The following is a 22,146-nucleotide window of genomic DNA, read 5'->3' on the forward strand; positions in this document are numbered from 1 at the left end:
ATCTCCTTTGCTTGGGTCTGTAAGCCTTGGAAGCTAAGACAGAGAAACACACACACACGCACACACATATACGCACACACTCAGAGAGAGAAAGAGAGAGAAGATACATTTAAAGAGAAAGTTAAATAATCTTTTCTCCCATCTTTAGTCTTAGTTTTCTGAAACAATGAATACTACCAGTGTTTTTTTTTTATTTTTTTAAATATAATTTTTTATTGAAAAAAAAATTACAACAACAAAACAACAACCAATTACCAACCCAAAAACCAATTTCCACACCTCAAACCTCTCCCCCTCCCTCTCCAGTCTGAAGGGCAGTCAGGGTTCCCTGCCCTGTGGAAAGTCCAAAGTCCTCCCCGCTCCATCCAGGTCTAGGAAGGTGAACATCCAAACTGGCTAGGCTCACACAAAGCCAGAACATGAAGTAGGATCAAAACCCAGTGGCATTGTCCTTGGCTTCTCAGCAGCCCTCATTGTCTGCCATATTCAGAGAGTCCGGTTTTATCCCATGCTTTTTCAGTCGCAGTCCAGCTGGCCTTGGTGAGCTCACAATAGATCAGCCCCACTGTCTCCGTGGGTGGGTGCACCCCTCGTGGTCCTGACTTCTTTGCTCATATTTTCCCTCCTTCTGCTCCTCCTTGGGACATTGGGAGCTCAGTCCGGTGCTCCAGTGTGGGTCTCTGTCTCTATCTCCATCCATCTCCAGATGAAGGTTCTATGGTGATATGCAAGATATTCATCAGTATGACTATAGGATAGGGTCATTTCAGGTTCTCTGACCTCAGCTGCCCCAGGAACTAACTGGGGACATCGCCCTGGGCACCTGGGAGCCCCTCTAGCACCAAATCTCTTGCCGACCCTAAGATGGCTCCCTTAATTAAGATATGTGCTTCTCTGCTCCCCTATCCAACCTTCCTTTATCCCAAACATCCCGTTTCCCAAGTTCCTCCCAACCTCCCCTTCTCACTTTTCTCTCCCCATCTCCCCTTACCCCCTCCCACCCCACCCCCAAGATCCCATTTTTTTTTTTTTTTTTTTTTTTGCCCGGCAATCTTATCTACTTCCCATAATCAGGAGGATAGCTATATGTTTTTCTTTGGGATCACCTTCTTATTTAGCTTCTTTAGGAGATCAAATTATAGACTCACTGACCTTTATTTATCTCTAGAAACCAATTATGAGTGAGTACATCCCATGTTCATCTTTTTGGATCTACCAGTGTGTTTTTTAATGTGTTATTTATCAACGTATTCACTTGTGTGTGGGAGGTAGTTTTACCTGCTTATATATCTGTGTACAGCGATGTGTGTGCCTACTGCTGGAGAGGGTTAGAGGAGGAGGTCAGCTCCCTGGGACTGGCATTTAACAGAATTTAACAGACAATCAAAAGCTTCCACGTGGGTGCTGGGAGTTGAACCTCGGCCCTCTGGAAGAGTAGTCAGTGCTCTTAAGTGCTGAGCTATTTCTCGAGCCTGTGTTTTTTATTTTTATTTTTTAAAAAATATTGTAACTCTCACCTGCATTTTGCTTTTGCTGAATTTGTTGTCAGTATCTCTTAGCTCCCCTTCACCTTAGAACTGTAACTCACAGGCACTGCATTTCAAAAGAAGCATCATTTTGTAAGTAAAGACAGCAGAATTGTTCCCTGGGACATGGAGGCCACTTCTGGCTTTTATTATGTTTGTTTGGTTATCATAAAGAAGATACCAGTAAGTAAGCTCATGTTACTACATTTCCAAAATGTTAAAATGAGATTTCTTCAGTGTTTAGCTATTGTCGGGTGATTTCAGACTGCTACCACATAACTCAAAGAGATTAGGAGAAATGAATGAGCTGTATGGACAGGAAACTTTGGTGATAACAATAAAAGAATGTATAAATCAAAGATAAGTCGTTTATGTCAAAAAGTGTTCCAATTCACTTCTGCAATATGTGGCTTACTCTACATAACCTTCATAAATCTTTTCTAGACATGTCAAAGGAGACAGAGTGTCCATACTCATCTGAAGGCTTTGGGGGTGTGGACTGACCTGTCTGTGTGTCAACTTGACACAGCTAGAGTTATTAGAGAGGAAGGAGCCACAGTTGAGGAAATGCCTCCATAAGTTCCAGCTCTAAGGCGTTTTCTCAATTAGTGAACAATGAAGAAGGGCCCAGTCTATCGTGGGTGGTGCCATTTCTGGGCTGGGGGTCCTGGGTTCTACAAGAAAGCAGACTGAGCAAGCCAGGGAAACAAACCAGTAAGCAGCACCCCTCCATGGGCTCTGCTTCAGCTCCCGCCTCCAGAATCCTGGCCTGTTTGAGTTCCTGTCCAGATTTCCTTCAGTGATGGACAGCAGCACTGAAGTGTAAGCCAAATAAACCCCCTTTTCCCCTAACCTGCCTTTTGGTGTCTCAATGCAGCAATAGAAACCCTAACTAAGACAGGGTGTTTCTCAAAGTGTGGTCCCTAGAAACACACCAGGAGGGCCTTTTTTTTTTTTTTTTTTTTTTTTTTTACTGTACAGATTCCATCCACCCACCACCCAACAGATTTTCATTCAGTATACTCAGTGGGGCCCAGATCAATTTATTCTTCAGCAAAAATCCCCAGATGATGAAATTCCCTGAGTAAAATCTTCCACCTGTTATTTAGGTCCCAGAGATGAATAGTTGTGAAAATGAAACAAAACAAACAACACCCCCCCAAAAAAACAAAGAGCAGCTTTCCGCTGAGTACAATCAGTGAAAAGGAGAGTGTGTCTCTGTGATATTTTATGAAATTCACATTCCACGGTACTGTGACACAGCTGTGCCCATGTGCGACACCTAGTTTCAGGGTTTCAACATTTCAGGAACAGAGAGAAAGGACGAATACCATCCTTTCTCTCTCTCGTTTAAAGAGTGCACGCACGTGTGTGTGTGTGTGAGAGAGAGAGAGAGAGAGAGAGAGAGAGAGAGAGAGAGAGAGAGAGAGAGAGAAAGAAAGAACCTGAAGGCATCAGTTTTCCTCTTTCCCCGTATGAATTCCAGGTGAGGTTTTTCAAGCAACACCTGGAGCCCCTGAGCCATCTTTCCAGCCTCCACTCTTCCTACTCTTGACGGCACAATAGACACAGAGCTTCTTTTTTGGAGAAAGCAGTTGTGTAATGAGTGTTGATCATGTGTAGTTGGGCTGCAGGGTCCCCTGGATGTGCCAGGGACTCATCTCTACGTTGACTGACATTGTATAAATGAATATACTCTTGATCTCTGCAGTTTGATCCCCAAATATTTATGAACTCAGAAGTTAATTCAAATACTAAAAAGAAAAACTTCCTTTCTTGGCAGAACAACTAAAGACTACAGGCTACTAGGGTTAATCTGTGCTGTAGTATTTTTATTTCTAAGACATCTCAATTCCAAGACCTTTACAGGGGCTCACTAGATGGAGACCTAGAACGAGAATCCTGGGTATCCTGTAAGCGTATGACAATCTTTGCAATCATCTTTGATTGATGAGCGCTCTAAAGTTTCTTTCAGAAGCTGTCTCCCCTGGAAGACAGTTAGGACATCAACAAGGCTAATAACCCCCTCGTGTTTGTTAGAAAACATGCCTGCTTCCTATTATTGCAGACAACCTTGCTGGGACCCACAACACTGAGAAGTGCTTTTTCTTAACTTAAAAGCATATTTTTGTCACTTTTCCAGGAATATCTTGATGATTTTTATTGGAACTATAATCTATTTCCTTATTTAATTTCCAATCATATAAGGCTTGCTTATTGAATATAATGGTTCACGAACATTTACTAGTGGTCCCAGAATAAAGTATCTTTTTAAAAATTGAAAACAACTTGGAGCAAAATACTCCCCCCCAAAAAAAACCAGAAAACAAACAAACAAAAATGCCATTTGTTTATATGAAGTGTAAAACACAATGTTTGGAGTGCCGCAATTCTGAATGATAAATCACTGAAACAAAATATTTTTAAAAAATTAATCATCCTGACAATCTGAAAAAGTATTTAAGTTATTCAGGCATTCTCCTGAAAATCAAACTGAAGAATCTTCAGATCCCATAGGAAGCATTTTTTAATAAGCAATATTTTATATTTTCCATGAACATCAATTTAGAAAAACAGTACTTTGGGTGGAAATTTTAAATCAATCACAATTTATTACTCAAATTTGACATTTATGTGTTCTGGTTGGAGTTCATGGACTCTGCACAGAGTAGGCACTATACTGAATATTTTTAGTTCTTTAATATATAGTGTCATAAATAAGGAAGAAGTTGTCTTTAGAGATCTGCCTGGGAGTCGAGACTGTGAAAAGCATGGCACACTGGCACTCAGAAGCAATTCTCCAAAGGACGCAGCTGCACTAAATGTAGAGATGGAAGCAAAAACAGGATTGTGAATTAAGAATTGTAGATCCGGTTTAAAAGCATTGCACAACTGTGTGCAATGTGGGATTCTCAATTAGATTGTTACACAGGAGAAGACATTATTGGGAAACTAGTGAGACTCAGGGCTTGAGCTAACATTCATATTCCAACAAGGCCTTCTTAGCACTCACAAAGGCATCCAAGGAATGTGAGAAGAAAGAGGAGGACGCTGAGATAAGACATGTGTGGGAATTCTCCTTTTACTACTTTTCTGTCACTCTAAGATCATCCTCAATTTGAAGATATATTTTTTAACATACTTTGTGCCTTTAAAGCATCCGACACAGTAGGGTGAGCTGATAAAATTAACTTGCCATTGTTTTTGCTCATGTATGGATATATGACCATGGTTTACTTATTTAGCTCTTTTCTTCAATTGATAACCCCACAATCAGACTTTAAAAGGACAAAGTGTGGAATGTAAGTTTGCAAACATTCTGTTGATGTTTAAAGTCAGACATACTGGTGTTACGTTGTAGGATATTTGATCACACTGTGAGCCCTGAGATTGCATTATTTACTGGAAAAACCTGTTTCTAGCTGTGATGTGGTACAGCCATAGCACACTCTCAATCCTAGAGCTTTCTATTTGAATATTGTGAGCAGGAATAAATAAAGTCAACCATAGGTCAAGAGGCAGAGCAAACAACCAGTTGACAGGAAGTAAACATAGGCTGATTAAGAAAAAAACAGAGAGACAGAATAGGAGGGATTCAGGAGGATGCAGAAAGAGATGCACAGACATTGAGTTTGAGGAATCTTGTTTGAGATGGCATGGGAGAAGGAGTTTTCTGAGACATCATCTAAGAAGGAGGAAGAAAGCTGAGTCCTTTCTCTGCCTCTCTGAAAGCTAGCAGACTTTCACCCCAGCATCTGACCCCCGAGTCTTTATTGGTAAAATCAAATTGAATGATTGAGATTTTGTTAAAAATAATAGGTCTATGCCTGTGACCCTTAGCACTCAAGATGAGCAAGAGGCTAGAGAGTTTGAGGCCAGCTCATACTGTATCGTGGCAAAGCTGTCTTTAACATTTTTTAATTATTTAAACATTTGGTTTAAAATATTTAGAAATTCAGTCAACGTAGTAACATTCACCCATGATCCTAGAACTGGAAACCTGAGACAATATGATAAGATCAAGGCTAGCCTTAGCTACATAACAAGTCCAAGATATCCTGGGCTCCATAAGAAACTGTGACAAACAAAACTAAACACAAACTAGAAATGTATATGAGCGAGCCAGATGAGGCCAACGGGAGGGCGAGCTGGACTGGGGGCGGGGCCTCTGGGGCGAAGCCAATGGTAGGGAGAGCGGCCTGGGAACNATCACACATATATGTGTCTATGTGTATATACATATATGCACATTCTTCTCCTTAACACTATGTTAAAAAGATACAAGTCTTTCCTTAGTTAGAAGTGGAAAATTTAGAACTTTTGTTCTTATGTGCTTTTATGCCCCTGAGGTGTGTCTTTTAGGATCAGCTATGCCTCATTCCCAGAAACAGATATGTGCCCCTTCTACCTCGACGCCAGCATGAATCCTTAAGTCCAAGTTCTCCCTAATGGAACGCTTTAAAAAGCTGGTGATGGCTTTGTGTGAACATGGATGGAACAGATCCTGCAGTACAGGAAGCCTGAGATGAGTTCATCCACAGATCTCCACTGGGTGTCTACGTGGTCTTGGCCACTTGGAAAGTGAATGCCAGGTACCAGTATTCTATATGACTCCACTCCGGAGACATCGAGAACTTCTTAACTATGGGGAAGTCTGAGAATTAGCAAGTGTAACTTTTTTCCCTTCTTAATTAAAAGGAACAGGGGACATTGGCTTTGAAGATTCCAGAAATTTTGATGTATATACAAAGAGTTGTGCTCATGAATAATACCAGCTGTGGGCTGCAAATTCTTCAGATAGTAGAAAAAAAAAAAAAAAAAAAAACAGGGCTGTGGCCAGGGATTCAGATGTGGGATACTCTTTCCTTGATGGATTCAGTCATTAATTTTTTCCTTTGGATCGTAGCCTTCAGTATTCTTGGCATTGTTCCAGCCTTCATTGTTCTGTGAAGCCATTAAAGGCATGTCAGATTCTAATGTCTTGATACCCTTAATTTGTCACCGTAAAGAACAAAGTAAACCTGAGTCTGCAGGAGCAAATTTAGTGAAACTAAGTAATCAAAACCCAATGTCAAGACCTTGGGGAATAGTTTATCCCCTCTATCCCATCTTCAATCCAATGTGTAATCAGTAATATTAAGCAGTTTGGGTTTACTAAAATAGGCCAATTTATGACACATGAGAGAGTTACTAAACACTACAGGCTGGTGATTTGTAACTTGATGTGGGCTCTAACAAGATCAGGGTTCAAAAATTTAGATTAATGTTAAGTGTTTTGGAACCAATAAAAATTAAGAAAAACCTGCAAAATAAAATAAAAATGCAAGATAGGCTTCAGAATAAATTAGAGGGAGCTAGAGAGATGACTCCGTGGTGGAGAGCATTGGTTGCTCTTCCAGAAGACCTGGGTTCAATTCCCAGCACCCACCTGGCAGCTCACAACTGTTGGTAACTCAAGTTCCAAGGGATACAATTTCTTCACACAGACATGTAGGCCAAACACCAATGCATATAAAAATAAAAATACAAAGAAAATAGAATCTTGAGGCACATTGCCAATATATGGGAAAACCAAGACAGAGTTTTATTTTGCTTTGCCTTGTTGATTATGAGATTTAATAATTAAAAGGAAGTCATGGCTTCAGAAAATAAGATGTCAACGTAAGGTAGTTGTATTAGTATTCGCAATATTTTGCTTAGTGAAGATCTGAATTTGGAGTTTTATTTAAGCAATCTATAGGAAACTATAACAATCTATAGGAAATTTAAATACTCTCATATGGGCAGCAATGAGTATGTTGTACTTCAGGAGTTCAAATCAAACAACTGAATAGCTCTCATGTGGAAATAGTAACTAACGATACAATATCCAAGAAAAATGGAAAAATAGGTGTTAAAACATACACTTAGTTATTGATCTTTATGGTGATAAATATATTTACAACATATTTAAATATATACATAAAACATGCTTCTATGGATGAATTAAATTCCTCACTTCACAAAAAAAAAACTATCACAATGCCAATACTTTGAAAATACATAAAGGCAAGAAATAATTCTTTCAATTTGATAGATTCACAGAAACTCATTGAAAATAAGCATTAGTTCCATTGACATATAAGAAAATTTACCTGGAAATTTAAGTCCTTTTCTGTTTTTTTTTTTTTTTTTGAGAAAATGCTACTTATTTGCAAAGAACTTCTTGAAATAATCTAGCGGCCCCTTAGAGCAAAGCGTGTGGGACACACGAGCAATTAACTAGGGCAGCACCATTGGCAACACCCTCAAACAGTCCTGGAGTGGGTATCGGAGCGGACTGGGAGGTGAAGATTCAAAACGAAGAGTGAGCTTTACAGCCACCCCACCCATAGGAGGCTGCAAGTCTTTAAAATGACAGGCTTTTTGAGGGAATTCTGAAATATTGACTATTTCGAATTAAAATTGTTTGGTTCTGCTCTTCATAAGACTTAAATGACAAAATTGAAAACTGGAGTGTACTCCCTTTTCATGCTTTTGGTGTTTCTGACATGGATGAAATTGTATCTCTCCAAGTAAAACGACTTTGGCCGCCTTCTTCTTTCAGAATGAGTTTATCATTAGGGAAAAGTTTAAAAATCACGGCAGACAAATAATCCCTTAATGCTTTTCCTGGCTAACAAGTAATTCGTCAAAGCAATCCAATTTCTAAATAGCACACAAATCCTGTAAGACAGTGAGCCAATGCATCTGCTCCTTCTGTATTTAGACTGTATATGAACATCTTTTATTTGGTGTTGGGAAAGCCAATCCCGAGGTTGAATTCTTGAGTAAGGTAATTTAGCCCTAGTGACAAAATATTACTGATAATTTTTGTGTGTGCTTTGCAATATTTACATTTATTTATTTATTTTGCGTATGAACGCTTTGCCTGTACATGTGTATGTTCACCATATGCATGCCAGGTGCTGACAGAAGACAGAAGAGGGTGTTAGAACCCCCGAAACTGGAGTAGAGGATGGTTATGAACCAGCATGTGGGTGATAGGAACTGAACTGGGTCTTCTGTAAGAGCAACAAATGCTCTTAACCACTGAGCCATCTTGCCAGACCCACTTGGAAATATTTTTTAAAAATAATCTGTGGCCTAGATTTTTCCTTGTCTTAGGGCCTGTTAAAGAGCCGACATCTTTATTTTTTCTAAAAAATGTGTTCTCACTATATTGCCCTGGTTGGCCTGGAACTCACTATGTAGACCAGTTTGGCCTGAACTCACAGAGATCTACCTGCTTCTGCCTCTCCAGTGCTGAGATAAAAGGTATGTACTAACCTGTCCAGCCGTTTTCAGTTTTTTATTATGATTTTTGTTGTCTAATAAATATTTTTAAAATCAAAGGACATGAAAGATTTTCTCTTGCACTTTCTTCTAGGTCCAGTTTAGTTTCCGTTGGCTATAGCTTAGTTGTGTAAAACACTGCCTGAGAAGAAATACAGAGGTATCCATGGATGGTTACAAAGTCCATGGCACAGAAGCAGTTTGAGCATCAGCATGCCCATCTTCCAGGTTAACTGCTTTGTTTGTCGTACACTCTGGGAAGTACATAAAAATGATTTTAATAATCAAGGTGTTTTTTGCTTTATTGTATTTTAATACATTTAGTAAACAACTACGTGAGACTGAACAAGGGTTCCTGTCAGAATCTGCAGGTGTAAACATGATACACAAGTGAACCTTGACAGGTCATTACTTATGTGAGCCAATGAGTTCTCCTAGAGGTAGAGTGGTACTAGCTCTCATTGCTATGATGAACTACCTGAAGAAAGTTTTTATACAGATAAAAGGTTTATTTTGGCTCACAGTTTTGGAGTCCGTGGGCATGATTTCAATGGCCCCACTGCTTTGAGCTTTTGGTAAACAAAAGTGTTCAGCTCATGGCTGCAAAGCAAGAAACATGAACAGTAAGTCGGGGGTCCATGATCCTCCAAGGGCACACTACCAGGCATCCAGAGAGTTTATGCTTAGCTATACCTCTTACAAGTTCAACCACGTGCTGACAGAATCATAGTGGGTCCCTGCTAACAACATAGGCCTGCGAGGAACAGTCAGCCTGCAAGCTACCATGGAACGTGGCAGATGATGTCCTCACTCCTCGTCATCCACGGTGGGTGATGTGACAGTAGAACCCTAGGAAATGCTTTGCACAGAACTCGAGGTCCATTAGCCCGGAGACTGGGAAGGTATTAAGTAGGATTGGGAGAGACTGATTCACACAGAGGAAACGTGCAAGCATCGATTAACTCTGCCTGAAGAAGCACTGGGCATAGAAAGACCAAAGGAGGAATTTTACACTGCTTTCCCTACCTCTTCTAGAGTTCTCTGGAGAAAAACAATACAAAGCCTCAAGATGTAGACGCCAAAGCACAGTCCTGCTTGATTGGAATACTGCCCCCTCTTCCATTTACCACTCTAATCAGGCATGCAGAAATTTGTTCTCAGCTCTTTCTCCCCAAAAACTGTGTAGAGTTGAAGAGCCCTAAGTCAGAGAAGCCTTTTTTTTTTTTTTTGCAAGGCCCTTCCTTCCTCAGCCTGTGGCTTGAATTCATTGCCCTCACAGCTGTAACTAAGGGTGGTGTACGATTGTACACTCACGGGTACAAGTGGTTGGAAAGCCTAGGTGATTACACGCAGGCCCAATTTCTCCATCAATCACCCACTTGAGAAGAGCCCAGCCAGAGCAGAGGTATCCTTTCCCGCTCCTGATTAAATAAGTCCTGAGTTATATCCAAGCAGAGATGATTAGTGAGATACATTTCTGCTAACAGCGTCATTACAGTGCTTTCGCAAGCCCAGCGGTATCAGTGTCCTCTCAGCCAATTCGTGACTGACTCCTCGCCTCTGCTAAAAGCTATGACAGCCTTCTCTGCCTCCTGTCTGCTGGAGTCCCCTGGACCAGACCTCTGTGACAGGGTCACTGTCCTTTATCCCCATGGAACAAAGCCCAGCTGCCCACTTCTCGTTGTCTTGTGAACTATGCGAGAGCACCAGGAAGTCTTTGGGGCTGAGGGATGTCTCTATTTAGTCCAGGAATTGTAGCCATTGTTTAGGGATCATCAGGGAAACCAAGGGCTTGCCTTTGTGTTTCTGCTTCTAATTGCTCACAGAACATGACAGTTTCTGAGGAGGAGCATGCTACCGCTCCTGTAGCCAGTGAGAAGGCTTGGGAGGGGGGCATTCAACTGTGAATAAAATGGAAACTTACACAATGTCATGACGCGATTTACCTGACATTCTGCTCTTTCGGGGAATGGGTTACGTTTTCATTTCCACAAAGGGTCAAGTATCCTCATGTCTTTCCTTTCTCATGAGGCTCTTCTGAATGCCTTCACTACCAGGCAGAGGACGAAACAAATAACATCGCGTATTTTATGCCTTTCCAGGTCCAACACACAGGTTTTCAAATTAAGTGCACTAAAGTGCACCGCGCAGAGTATTGTGGAGACATAATAAAAACAAAGTGATCCAAATGTGGAGGAAGGATAATAAATATTGAGGACAGCGTAGGAAAGTGTTGACAGCAAGAGAAAGGGACGTTAGCCCTTTTTGGAACAGGATTCAGAGAACAGAATCCAGATGGCGGTAACAATGATTAAAATTTTCTGGGTAATTTGAAAAAATCTCGTCAGATAGGGTGCAGCAAAAGATTATGCTGATGAAGTAGCCAGGGGAAGTCTTGTTGGGGATTTGAATGTCACCCTGAAGACTTTCGCACATTTTTGTCATATGAGGAATCTTGATTTAAAACATCTGCCATGTGTCTATCATCTATCTCTTCATCCATCCATCTATCCGTCTGCATGATATGAACACAGAAGAAGAACTTTGTTGGGGAACGAAGGGACCTGAAGACTCTGAAGGGATGGAAGAGGGAGGAAAAAGACATGTTAAGGGAGAGGTTAGAAAAATATATCATGTTTCCTCTTGTGTAATCTAGACAGACACACACACACACACACATGCAAACACCCACCATGCATGATGCAAAGGCACATTGGGGGTAGCTTTCCTATTACAGGGGAGGAATGGAATCAGTGGAATCTTAGATAATCAGCACAATGATTATCTAAGAATGAAAATGTCATAATTCAACTAATGATTGCGTAAGGTAAAATATTAAAAGCACTATTGGGCCCCCTTCTAAGACATGGGATGTCAGTCAATAGGTAAGATTAGGAGCCAGATGCCAAAGAACACAAAAGAGTCGTTGGGATGCCCAGGATGTAGACACTTAGCATGGGCTTCGAAAGGAGTGGCAGTCAAAAGACATGGAGCAAGCAGAATGAACCAGATTTAATGTTTAATGGAAGAATTCTAGAATGATTTTTGGGTTTGGGTGGAAATGACCTTTCATTGAAAGGAAGAGAGAGAAGGTAGCATTGACAGGAATATTCCATTTTAAACATGCCAATTATAGGACTATTAGTATTTCCTGAGTGAATCCTCATGGGTTAGAAAAAAATATACCTCTTTAGTAAGGACACTAAAGATCCTTATTCTCAAAACTCATTAATGTCTCTGGTTACCTTCACACCAACTGGATTAGTAGACTTCCACACCTGTGTTGCCGCCATGCTGTTTCATGTTTATGTGATGGTTGTGTATAGTATTTACCTATTTAATATTTTGAGATTTCTATATGCAAGAATTCTCTCTTTTTCTCCCTTTGGTTTTTCAAGACAGGGTTTCTCTGTAGCCTTAGAGCCTGTCCTGGAACTAGCTCTTGTAGACCAGGCTGACTTAGAACTCACAAGGATCCATCTGCCTCTGCCTCCTGAGTACTGGGGTTAAAGGCATGCACCACCACTGCCCGGCTGCAAAGAATTCTTAATAACAGATTTCTCCCTTTCCTAGCTCTGTTTCTGCCTAGTTAATAGGAATGAAATAGGTATAAAGAAGTTAGGAAGTCTGACTAATATTACACATCTAATAAGAGACAACATTAAAATTCAAGATATATCAGTTTCATTCTTCTTGAAACTCTCACTTGTAATCATTAGAACCCTCACGCTGTCTCTTCTAGATGATTCTATCTCTTTTTGAAGCAGCTGATTTCCTACTTAACTCCTCATCTACTTAATGTGGCTTCTACTTCTAAAAATATGAGAAGGATCAGTGATGAATTCCGAAGGAGATTTTCCGGTTGGTTTTGGTCTCTCATCTTCCACCAGTTGGTCACTCTGGAGGACTTGGGGAAGTCTTCCTGCTTCACATCTGTGTGTTTCTCAGCCTTCTTGTTATTGTCCTTCTCCATCAGTTCTTCCTGCTTGGGTTCTTCAGCCATCAGAACTCACTCTCTCATTCTCCATTTTCATACCTTTTATGATGCATGCTCGTCTTCCACTAGCTTCAATTTCGATTTCCATATTAATATTTTTTAAATTGGTAAGCAATCATCATTCGTGTGCTACGATCCTTAATGACTAGTAAATCTGAATACCTAAACAGTTTGCTCAAGTCAGCATACCCAAATTACTATGTGGAGGAGAGCTTTAGGACTATTTACATGAATAAGCTAGACACATATGCAGTGCATCAAACTAAGAGCAACAGAGCACAGTAGTAGTTTATAGTAGATTTACTTACCTTCCGGAGGCTGAAAAAAATATACTCAAGAGAAAGTAAAAGATATGAAGGGGAATTCCTGGGAACTTCTCACAGGATTGGGCTTGTACACGGTGGTAGGAAGATTCAAAGTCATGGAGTCCTCTTCTGGAGAGGATGCTATCGGGAACTGGAGAAGGTTCAAAGCCTAATCTGAGTCTCTAAGTTTGATCACCAAGAGGATGTGCAGTGAAGTGAGAGGGAGGACAGAAGAGGAGGAGCAGTCACTCCTGCTGATAAAAGAGGGAATGAGAACAGATTACCAGTGCACCAATTAGATTGTGGACTTTCCGAACAGTTTATTATGTAATTATTTCTCTCTCTCTCTCTCTCTCTCTCTCTCTCTCTCTCTCTCTCTCTCTCTCTCTCTCTCTCTCTCTCTGATGGGACTGAGATTTCTTTGTGTAATCTTGGCTGTTCTGGAGCATGCTCTGTAGACCAGGCTGGCTTTGAACTCAAAAATCTGATTGTCTCTGCCTCCCAAGTGCTAGGATCAAAGGCACGCATCACCACCTCCTAGCTGTAGAATCTTGAAGTTTAATCTAAGTAACTTTGGAATAAAATGATTTTAACTCTCAGTTTTCTAACATAAGATTTAAAGCAAATGTCTATTATGTCACACGGAAATTTAAAATTGATTTACAAGTGATTTCAGTTGCGCATACCTTTTCCTTCACTTTAATAAGATATTTTAATGGTTTGCATTAAGAATAAAGTGCAATATCCTACTCATCTACAAAAGCAGCTCTATCTCGTTGGAAACTCATGAGTTGTATTTATTTAGAGGCAGGACACAGAGCATCATCAATTGGTTATGTTCTCTAACATCACATGTCCAGGGAATCCTTATGTTTCTCATAGTAAAACTGAAAAGGTCAGAAGAACAGCACAGAAAGCATTCAAATAACTAAGGAATAAGACAGCATCTTTAATAGTCAAATGGTTAGATTTTTAGGTCCGAAGCCTTGACTTTGACACTTATTTCTTAATTTTCTATCTTTCTCTACCTATATTTATTTGGAGCAAGTTGCTTGACATCTGTGCGCTTCAACCTCCTCCTGAGCAAAGCAACAGAAATAATATAGACCCTTCCTCTTAGGATCGAAGGATCATAAAAGTTAAAAAATGTAGAGTGTTTAGAGTAGTGCCTATCACAGAGGAAGCACCTAATAAATATCTAACAGGCATTATTCTCATAATTCACCATGCCACTGGAACATTTAAAAGCTTTTATATATTGAGTTGTTGCCAGGGACATTGCAGGGACGGGATGCATGTATGCAACAGAAATCTACCATTGGAGTCACCTCTGAAATTGTTTAAACAGCTTGGGTCATCTGAGAAGATTCTTCAGAGAGAGTGGTTCATGGAATCATGCTAACATATAATACGCTTCTGTGGTGATTGGAAGGGGTAGCATCAGTTAGAATAAGACCTTCAAAACTGTCAATAAAAATGGCATGTGCTGCTTGCCGGGAAGAGCTTATACAACACTGTAGGGCTGCATATGAGGGCTCTGTAAAACCTGTAACCAAAGTGGCCACATTTTTCTTTTGCTGTCCTGGTGGCCATTTTTGACATCTATTAGTTTATACAAGTGAGCAAGGCAATTTTTTTTTCATTATGCTGTTTAACAAAAAACAAACAAACAAACAAACAAACAAAAAGCTGCGGAGAAACCCTGTCTCGAAAATCAAAAAAAAAAAAAAAGATGTTTATTATGCTGTTTAAATTAGGCTTCTGAATCTTTCATAATTTCACTTGAACTCTATACCCTTTGCATATTCTAGTTTAGAAGTAGTTTCTTTGGGATGGAGAAAACAGTTTACAGTATCTTAAGTTATGGGCTTTTTTTAAGCTATATTGAGCACATAGAAAGCAACATACATATGTCTGGCAAAGTGGCCATTAGTGTACAGTAGGGAAGGTATTTGAAATAATTTTCTGGGCACATTTATGTAGAAGACTTTAGTATGTAAATTGTTGCTTCTCAAACCATTAACAGATCAGTTCTTTATATTTCCTGATATTTTATGCACAAATATCTAGATAGGATGCTATGAAAGGTTTGAAGTTCATAAGATGTTTGTGGATCTTGTTTTCAACCATCAGTGCCTTCATAAGATGAGCAGAACCAATAAATAAGTTTCAATTTCAAAGGCTATTTTTGGATGGGGAGAGAGGAGCACCTACTTAATAATATACAAAAAATGTAACTCATGGGAATAGATCTGCTGGGTGCCCAAATGGCAGAAAAAAAAATAATTCTTTAGGTTAAAAGGTACTCACAACAGTCTTAGATAGTGACAAGAAGTTTAAAGCAACCTACTTCAAGTCTAAAAATAAAACATTGGCTAAGGAGAATATATTTCATTAGGATGAACCTTATGAAGTCATTAAAACTGTAATCACAGCAGCAGTATAAAGCCAAATAAATGCTTGCTACACATGTTAAATGAAAGACTCAGAAAATGGGCAATGGAATGGCTCAGTGGGTAAAGGTACTTGCCACCACCCAGAAGATGCAAGTCTGTCGACTTGAGTTTGATTCCTGGAACACCAACTCAAAAATGTTGTCCCTTCACCTCATGTGAATAGCAGCTCACTGCCAGGACACCCCCAGATAATAGAGAAATTTAAAGATTAAGACTACAAACAAAACAATATGTTCAGTGCTAAGGCAAATATAAATAATGCATACCTAAAAACAAATACAAGTATTTATTTGCTCCATAGTAAGAACAGTAAGTAATTTAAATGTAATTTTTGCCTTTTTTTAAATGAAGAGAGATATATGCAGTTTTAAATGCCATAACCATTTTAGTCAAGAGCTAATTTCCTTGTTAGTTTTTCATAGACTTGTAAAAATGCCACCTCATATGTCAAGGTAATTTGATCTTTGTCTCTCAATTTTCTTAATAAATTCTGTAACAATTTCAATGCCAACTGTTGGCTACAGTTATGAGTATGAAAAGACAAACAGTGCTGGGAGCTGATTTGAGTGGCTGCCATTACAAGATGGCATTTGGCCCCAGCCTCGCTTGATACCATAATAAAGGTTGCAGTTCTTCCAAAAGAAAACAGGATGAGTTATTGTGATCTAGCTGCCCACACTTCCCCTGACCGGCAGGGGAACTTACTTGTGGTCTGTAATTGACAGGGATGTTCCCCTGCTTTCTTTCCTGCAGTGGGTCTCCAGAAAAGCAGTTAAAGTATCAAAGGTTGCTAGGCAGACTCCCTATATAAGCAGCTACAGCTCAGCGCTCTGGGCCCCTTGCTTTCTGCTCTCCCTTCAACCAAGAGGCTCCAATAAAGCGTGATTTGAGAAGAATCCTCATCTGGTGGCTGTTCTTTCCTGCTGGTCAGGGAGTTCGCCGCAAAACAGGAAAAGCCCAGCAGGTGATGTGTAGAGTTCAGCAAAGATATAAACACCTAATAATAAATTATGTTTTCCAAGTTGCAATACTTACTTTTTAGAAATTAGACAGTAACTACATACCATTATCATGATTTATTCCCAAATCTTAGTTCCTTTATAGTAAAAAGATATAGCCACAGTCAATGAGGGGCAGTGGTTATAAAATACAATTCTAAATCCAAAATTCATTAACTATGTTGAGCAATGTTTGCTAAGCGTATCAGTTGAAGGTAAATGGTCGCTAGCTAACTCTGGCCATTTTTGTATCTGTTCTCTGATAGTGCCTAACAAGAGGGAAGGATGAGTGTTGAGCCCATGAGGTTAGCAAGCTTTCTAGATTTGGAACACACAGATACTATGGAGTCAGGTAGAACTCTTTGTGTTGAGCATAAAGCTTTCTCAGAGAACTACTTTAAGTCTGTGTTTCTCAGAGATTGAACACATGGGGGGCGTCTCCTTTAAATGGTGATTCTGATTGAGTAGACTCTGAGGTAAGGCTTCTGATTCCACATTTTCAATAAGGCAATACAGACTAGTAATGATACCTAGGGAACACAGCATTTAACTCCAAAGTCGAGGTCAGAGTATGTAACGTTGAAGTTGAGGTTATAGCATGAACACTCAAGTTGAGGTCATAGCATTAAACAGTAAAATTGAGGTCATAGCATAGAACACTGAGTGAAGTTGAGGTCATAGCATGTAGCACTAAAGGTGAGGTCATAGCATGGAACACTGAAGTTGTGGTTGTAATATGTAACACTGAAGTTGAGGTCATAGCATGTAGCACTAAAGGTGAGGTCATAGTATGTATCACTGAATTTGAGGTCATAGCATGGAACACTGAATTTGAGGTCACAACATGGAACACTGAAGTTGAGGTCATACTGAGTTCTGTTTTGAAAACTGCCTTGGGCTTTTCAAATTTCATTTACAAATAGATCGCTTCACAAAATCTCTCAGTCTTTTGATGACCCTTGAGTATATATGTAAAGCCTGAAAGCATTTAGTTTTTAATAATTACCAATACTGTTAGGTTTAGTTTTAGTAATTATTTTAAGAATTCTTTTAAAATTAATGTTGGACAAGAAGTTTCTTTGTTTTCATAATCTTCCACAGTAAGTTACAATTAACACAGTTGTTAGTAGTCAATTCATTCAAAAGTAGCCTCAGGCTAAAACTTTTATCTTTAAGTTGTAAAGTTCTAATAATAACTTATATACTTTGAGTTAATAAAAGCCAAACATGGAATGTGTTACTCACTGTAAAATTAAAATGCTGTATTTGGAATCAATGGGATTTATATCCCCGTAATCATATTTTTAAGATCATAAACACTAACCTAAAAGATTACAAGTGTATTTCTTATAATAACCAATTTCAATGGAAAACACATTTCTATGATTTTTGTCTCTCTGTTTTGGAAAACTATATTCTTTACTTATTTGGCCTAGCAAGGTTTAGACATTAGGAAAATTTTTTTAAAAAGGGAAGAAAACAAAAGGGAAGTCTACCACACACAGATAGCTATTGGACATTCAAATCATACTTTCCAGATGAATAAAATCCTTAGAGTGAATGGGGAATTGATGAAACATTTTAAAATATTTAAAATATTATTGCATCCTTCCTGGATGGAAACCAGTGACTCGATGTTAAGAATCCACATCCTGAGTACACATTATAAAAGTCAATTGTTCTGGGGGCTGACAGATGAAGATAAGTGTGGAAGCAGATATCACAGTGCCCAGCTCAGAGATGGGAAACAGTCTGCTGGAGTTTAATATTTGTCACGTGATCTTTGAAAGGCTGTAGTGACCTGACTTCCTGTCTCCTATCTTTCTATAATAGCAATTTTGTTTTGGTTCTTACAACCTTTCCCTCTTCCTTTCATGAGAGCATTTTGCAGGGAAGTTAGGATCTTAAAATGAGAGCATACACTAGATGTGCATGTTGTAATTCCGCGAGGTTCCTACGACTCCCAAACGTTGTGTCACTACTTTGCTTTCTTAACTGAACAAAGCTCCATAATACTGAGCTTTAATTTTTGTAATAAAAGAAAGATAAGGGGATTTTCCTATTTCATCACCTTTAAAGTAAGAGCTAATGTAGTAAGTGTCTGGTTGGAAGCATCACCTCAGCCCCCTGGCATCATTTTGGAATGTTGGATGGAAAACTCCATTTCAAGTCACCTCCCCTGGGAGTTGTCTCAATCCAAACCCCATCTCCAAAAAGTGACCACTCCCACAGCCTATTTAAACTGCCCCCCAGAGAACAAACATGTGGTCTCATCTTTTCCTCTCTGGTAGTCTTGATGGTTCTCCTTTTCTCCCTCTCCGTCCCCCCCCCGGGGGGGGACTGGCATCCATTAAACCTGGGCCTTTTCTAATTTGGTCTGATCTGGTTTGGTTTGGATTATTGCATCTACAGAGAGGCTTACCAGCTCAGACCGACAGACTGACAGAGGAAACTTAAGTAAGCACGGGTCGAGTGAAGGAAGAGTCATAATCCAACTCTTAGAGCCAGCTTTTCAATAAAGAACAGCATAAAACAGTTTGAACAATATCCATACCAAAAAGTCATCTGAATTTCTGTTAGCCCAAATCCAGTAACCAGAGCTCAGTCATAAATTCTGAGGTCAGGCCCATAAAAATGGCCACAGTAGTCATGGGTGGCAGAGACAGCAAAAATACCCAAACCATTTTGTCTCAGCTCCATGCTTGCCAGGAAACTTATAAAGACAAACTTTTCAACAAAACAAGCATGTTCAGTATTTGCAGGTATGAGAAAGCACAGCAAATATAGTTTGCTTCCCCTTCTGACCCTCTATAACTTTTTATAGACCTTCAATCCAACTTCACTCTGCATGGTCTCCTTCTTGGTCTCTCACCTGCCACATGGCTTCCTGTCTGGGACCTGCTTGCCATGGCTTAAGGACCTGCGGTGTGGTTCATCACTCGCTGCCCACTGCTGTCACTCAGGGACATGCAGCATTTTACTTCAACTATTACAGTTAGGTTTGGAGGAGAGGAAGAAGGGTGATTCTCTTGAGTTAGCATGCCTGTTTCCCTGGCTGGTTCAACTGGCATTCTCCCAGAAATGCCTTCTGGGAACGGAGTCTAGGATGATGGGATGAGCTGGGGAAAGGAATCTTTGAAGGAGGTCAAAGGACTGAAACAGTTTCTCAGCCCATTAAGTCTTGATCCTTTGGTGGTTAAAAAAAAAAAAAAACTTTTTAGAGGGGTATCCTAGGATCACCTTCATGTCATATGTTTGCATTAAGATTCATAAAAATGACAAAACTGCAGTTGTAAATAACATTAAAAAGTTGAGAAAGGGCTGGAGGGATGGCTCAGTGGTTAAGAGCATTGCCTGCTCTTCCAAAGGTCCTGAGTTCTATTTCCAGCAACCATATGGTAGCTCACAACCATCTGTAATGAGGTCTGGTGCCCTCTTCTGGCCTTCAGGCATACACGCAGAAAGAATATTGTATACATAATAAATAAATAAATAAATAAATAAATAAATAAATAAATAAAGGAAAAAAAGTTGAGAATCAGTGGCTTCAAAATGTCTGTCTTTACTCAAGGTCTCTTTAGAAATAAGGATGTACGTCTAGCCTCCTTGTCTTTGTTAATTCTGTTAAGCTTAAACTTTTTGGATGAACTGAGTCATATAAATTTTTTTGTACTGATACTAAGAGAAACTTCAATTAAAAGTTTGTTGTTTTCTATTGCTCCTATGCCAGACATTCAGATAAAGCTTCCATTCCCTCAGGTTCCTACTCCTAAAAAGGGTGTCGCCCTCCTTATCTCTGGCAAAAGGAACTTGTGGCCCTCCCCTAACAGACTGGCTATAGTGCCTTAGAACTTGTCAAAGGCAATACTAGCCCCTAGGCTCCTTCCTGTTCCCATTTCACCCTGGAACCTTTTCCTTTCCTTCCCAGGAGACAGCATTAACAGCTGGATACAAACTTGTTCTGTTTTTACCCTCAGAGTGACTCTTTATTAGCTTCAATTCAAAATCATTATTTTTTTTTAAGGCTAAACCTGACAGAATGTGAAGTTCTAGTCTTATAAAAGCTGTGAACTTATTATAGACTGTTAGGAAATACAAGTTAGTCAGTCATCCTTAAAGTACTGATATAATTAATTATTAGGATAATCTTTATTTAGGTCTCTGTATATGTTTTCAAAGTCAAACTTAAAACAAGTAACTAGAAAGAAAGTTTGTCCAATCATATATACCTAGGCAACTCTCATACTTCAGAGATCTGCAGAATATGGCATTTAAAATAATGATTGAAAAGTTTATATTAGACAGAGACTCTGAGATCCTAGCAGTGATCCAAGGCCTCCGAAGAAGATTATGGGACACGATGATATCCCCCCTGGAGTACGATGACACTGACCACTGGGCGAGATGCCCCAGTACAACACCTGCCGCCAGGACCCAGTCCAGACTGTGGACAAACAGCAGAATATTGGACAATTGATTGCACCACTTTTGCCTAGACAAAATAGGGTCAGTCTTTTCCATGTCCACAGGAAAAAAAAAATCACCTTATGGGCCTGGCTAAGACTGTAAGACTGCTGTTCTGGATACTTCTGCCTCCAATGCTATGGAGACCTGGGGTATGGCTAACTGGACTCTGGTCCCTGTCACTTTTAATAGATTCAGAAGCTTCTTGGTCTGTACTCAGGTATAATTTACTTATCTTCTGGGATCTCTGATAATATTAGTGGCTAGGCCAGCCATAATGTTGTCAGTTTAGCAGCATCAGGTATCCAGACCCTTCCACAAAGCTAAAGCCAGCTTGTTAACTCACGTTATAGATATTTGCTTTTTCTAAAGCTACTAGTCTCTTGATTAAAAAATGTTTTAAGATATATAAAGGTCTGAGTAAATAAAAGCTCATAAGCTTTGAGGGTCTAAAAATGATTTAAGATGTAAATATAGGTTAAATATGGAAAATGTTTCTGAATTCTTCCCCCTTATATGGTATAGTTCTGATAAGCCGATAGAGCCATGATGACATTCTGTTTGGTGGTTCACAAGATCAAGATTTTAGATTTATTCTGGTTGCCATGTAAATATGAACTAAAGGTGTTTCTCATCAGGCCAAAGACATCTCTGTCCAATCCATACCTGGCTCTCTGGACGGAAGAAAATTATACATGCTTCTAACCAAAATCTTTAGTTTTTGCTAGGACTCAAAGGTATGAGTCCATGCCTGCTGTTTACAGAGATGCATTATCTGCTTTTATCTATAATATGGATTTCAATATGGAACTGAAAGTTTCAAATGTATTATTTCCCTTTAAGTACATAAATTTTTGACTTCTGTTCTTAGTTTAAACTTATCTCAATAGGTTTCCACTTGACTGGCAGACATGTCTAAGCATCAGTGCTGACCACAACTTGTTCTGAATGACTGCAAGCCCTGGACTTGCTAAAAGCTAATATACATCAGTCCAGCTGATGTGAATGTTCCCTTCTTTCCAACAGAGTCTGCAAAGCTGATGCTTCTGAGGAGTGCCCCATTGTCTGAATTCCCTCATCTTTGGC

The 22,146-nt window shown here is 39.5% G+C and overlaps 1 protein-coding gene across 1 annotated transcript in view; it reads right to left on the reverse strand.

Moving 5' to 3' along the window:
• Positions 1-318: 318 nt before the first annotated feature.
• The window catches only part of Mettl25 (methyltransferase like 25), a 101,429-nt gene continuing 79,601 nt past the window's right edge, over positions 319-22,146 (reverse strand). The window contains exons 17-19 of the transcript XR_007590614.1: positions 10,787-13,396; positions 1,518-1,593; positions 319-715 (exon numbers count right to left, since the gene is read on the reverse strand). The gene's annotated coding sequence lies outside the window, so the exon portion shown is untranslated. The remainder of the gene's footprint in view (positions 716-1,517; positions 1,594-10,786; positions 13,397-22,146) is intronic.

The sequence above is a fragment of the Alexandromys fortis genome, unplaced genomic scaffold (assembly GCF_014885135.2).
Source record: "Alexandromys fortis isolate MF-2015 unplaced genomic scaffold, M_Fortis_MF-2015_v1.1 scaffold_24, whole genome shotgun sequence".
Lineage (NCBI taxonomy): Eukaryota > Metazoa > Chordata > Mammalia > Rodentia > Cricetidae > Alexandromys > Alexandromys fortis.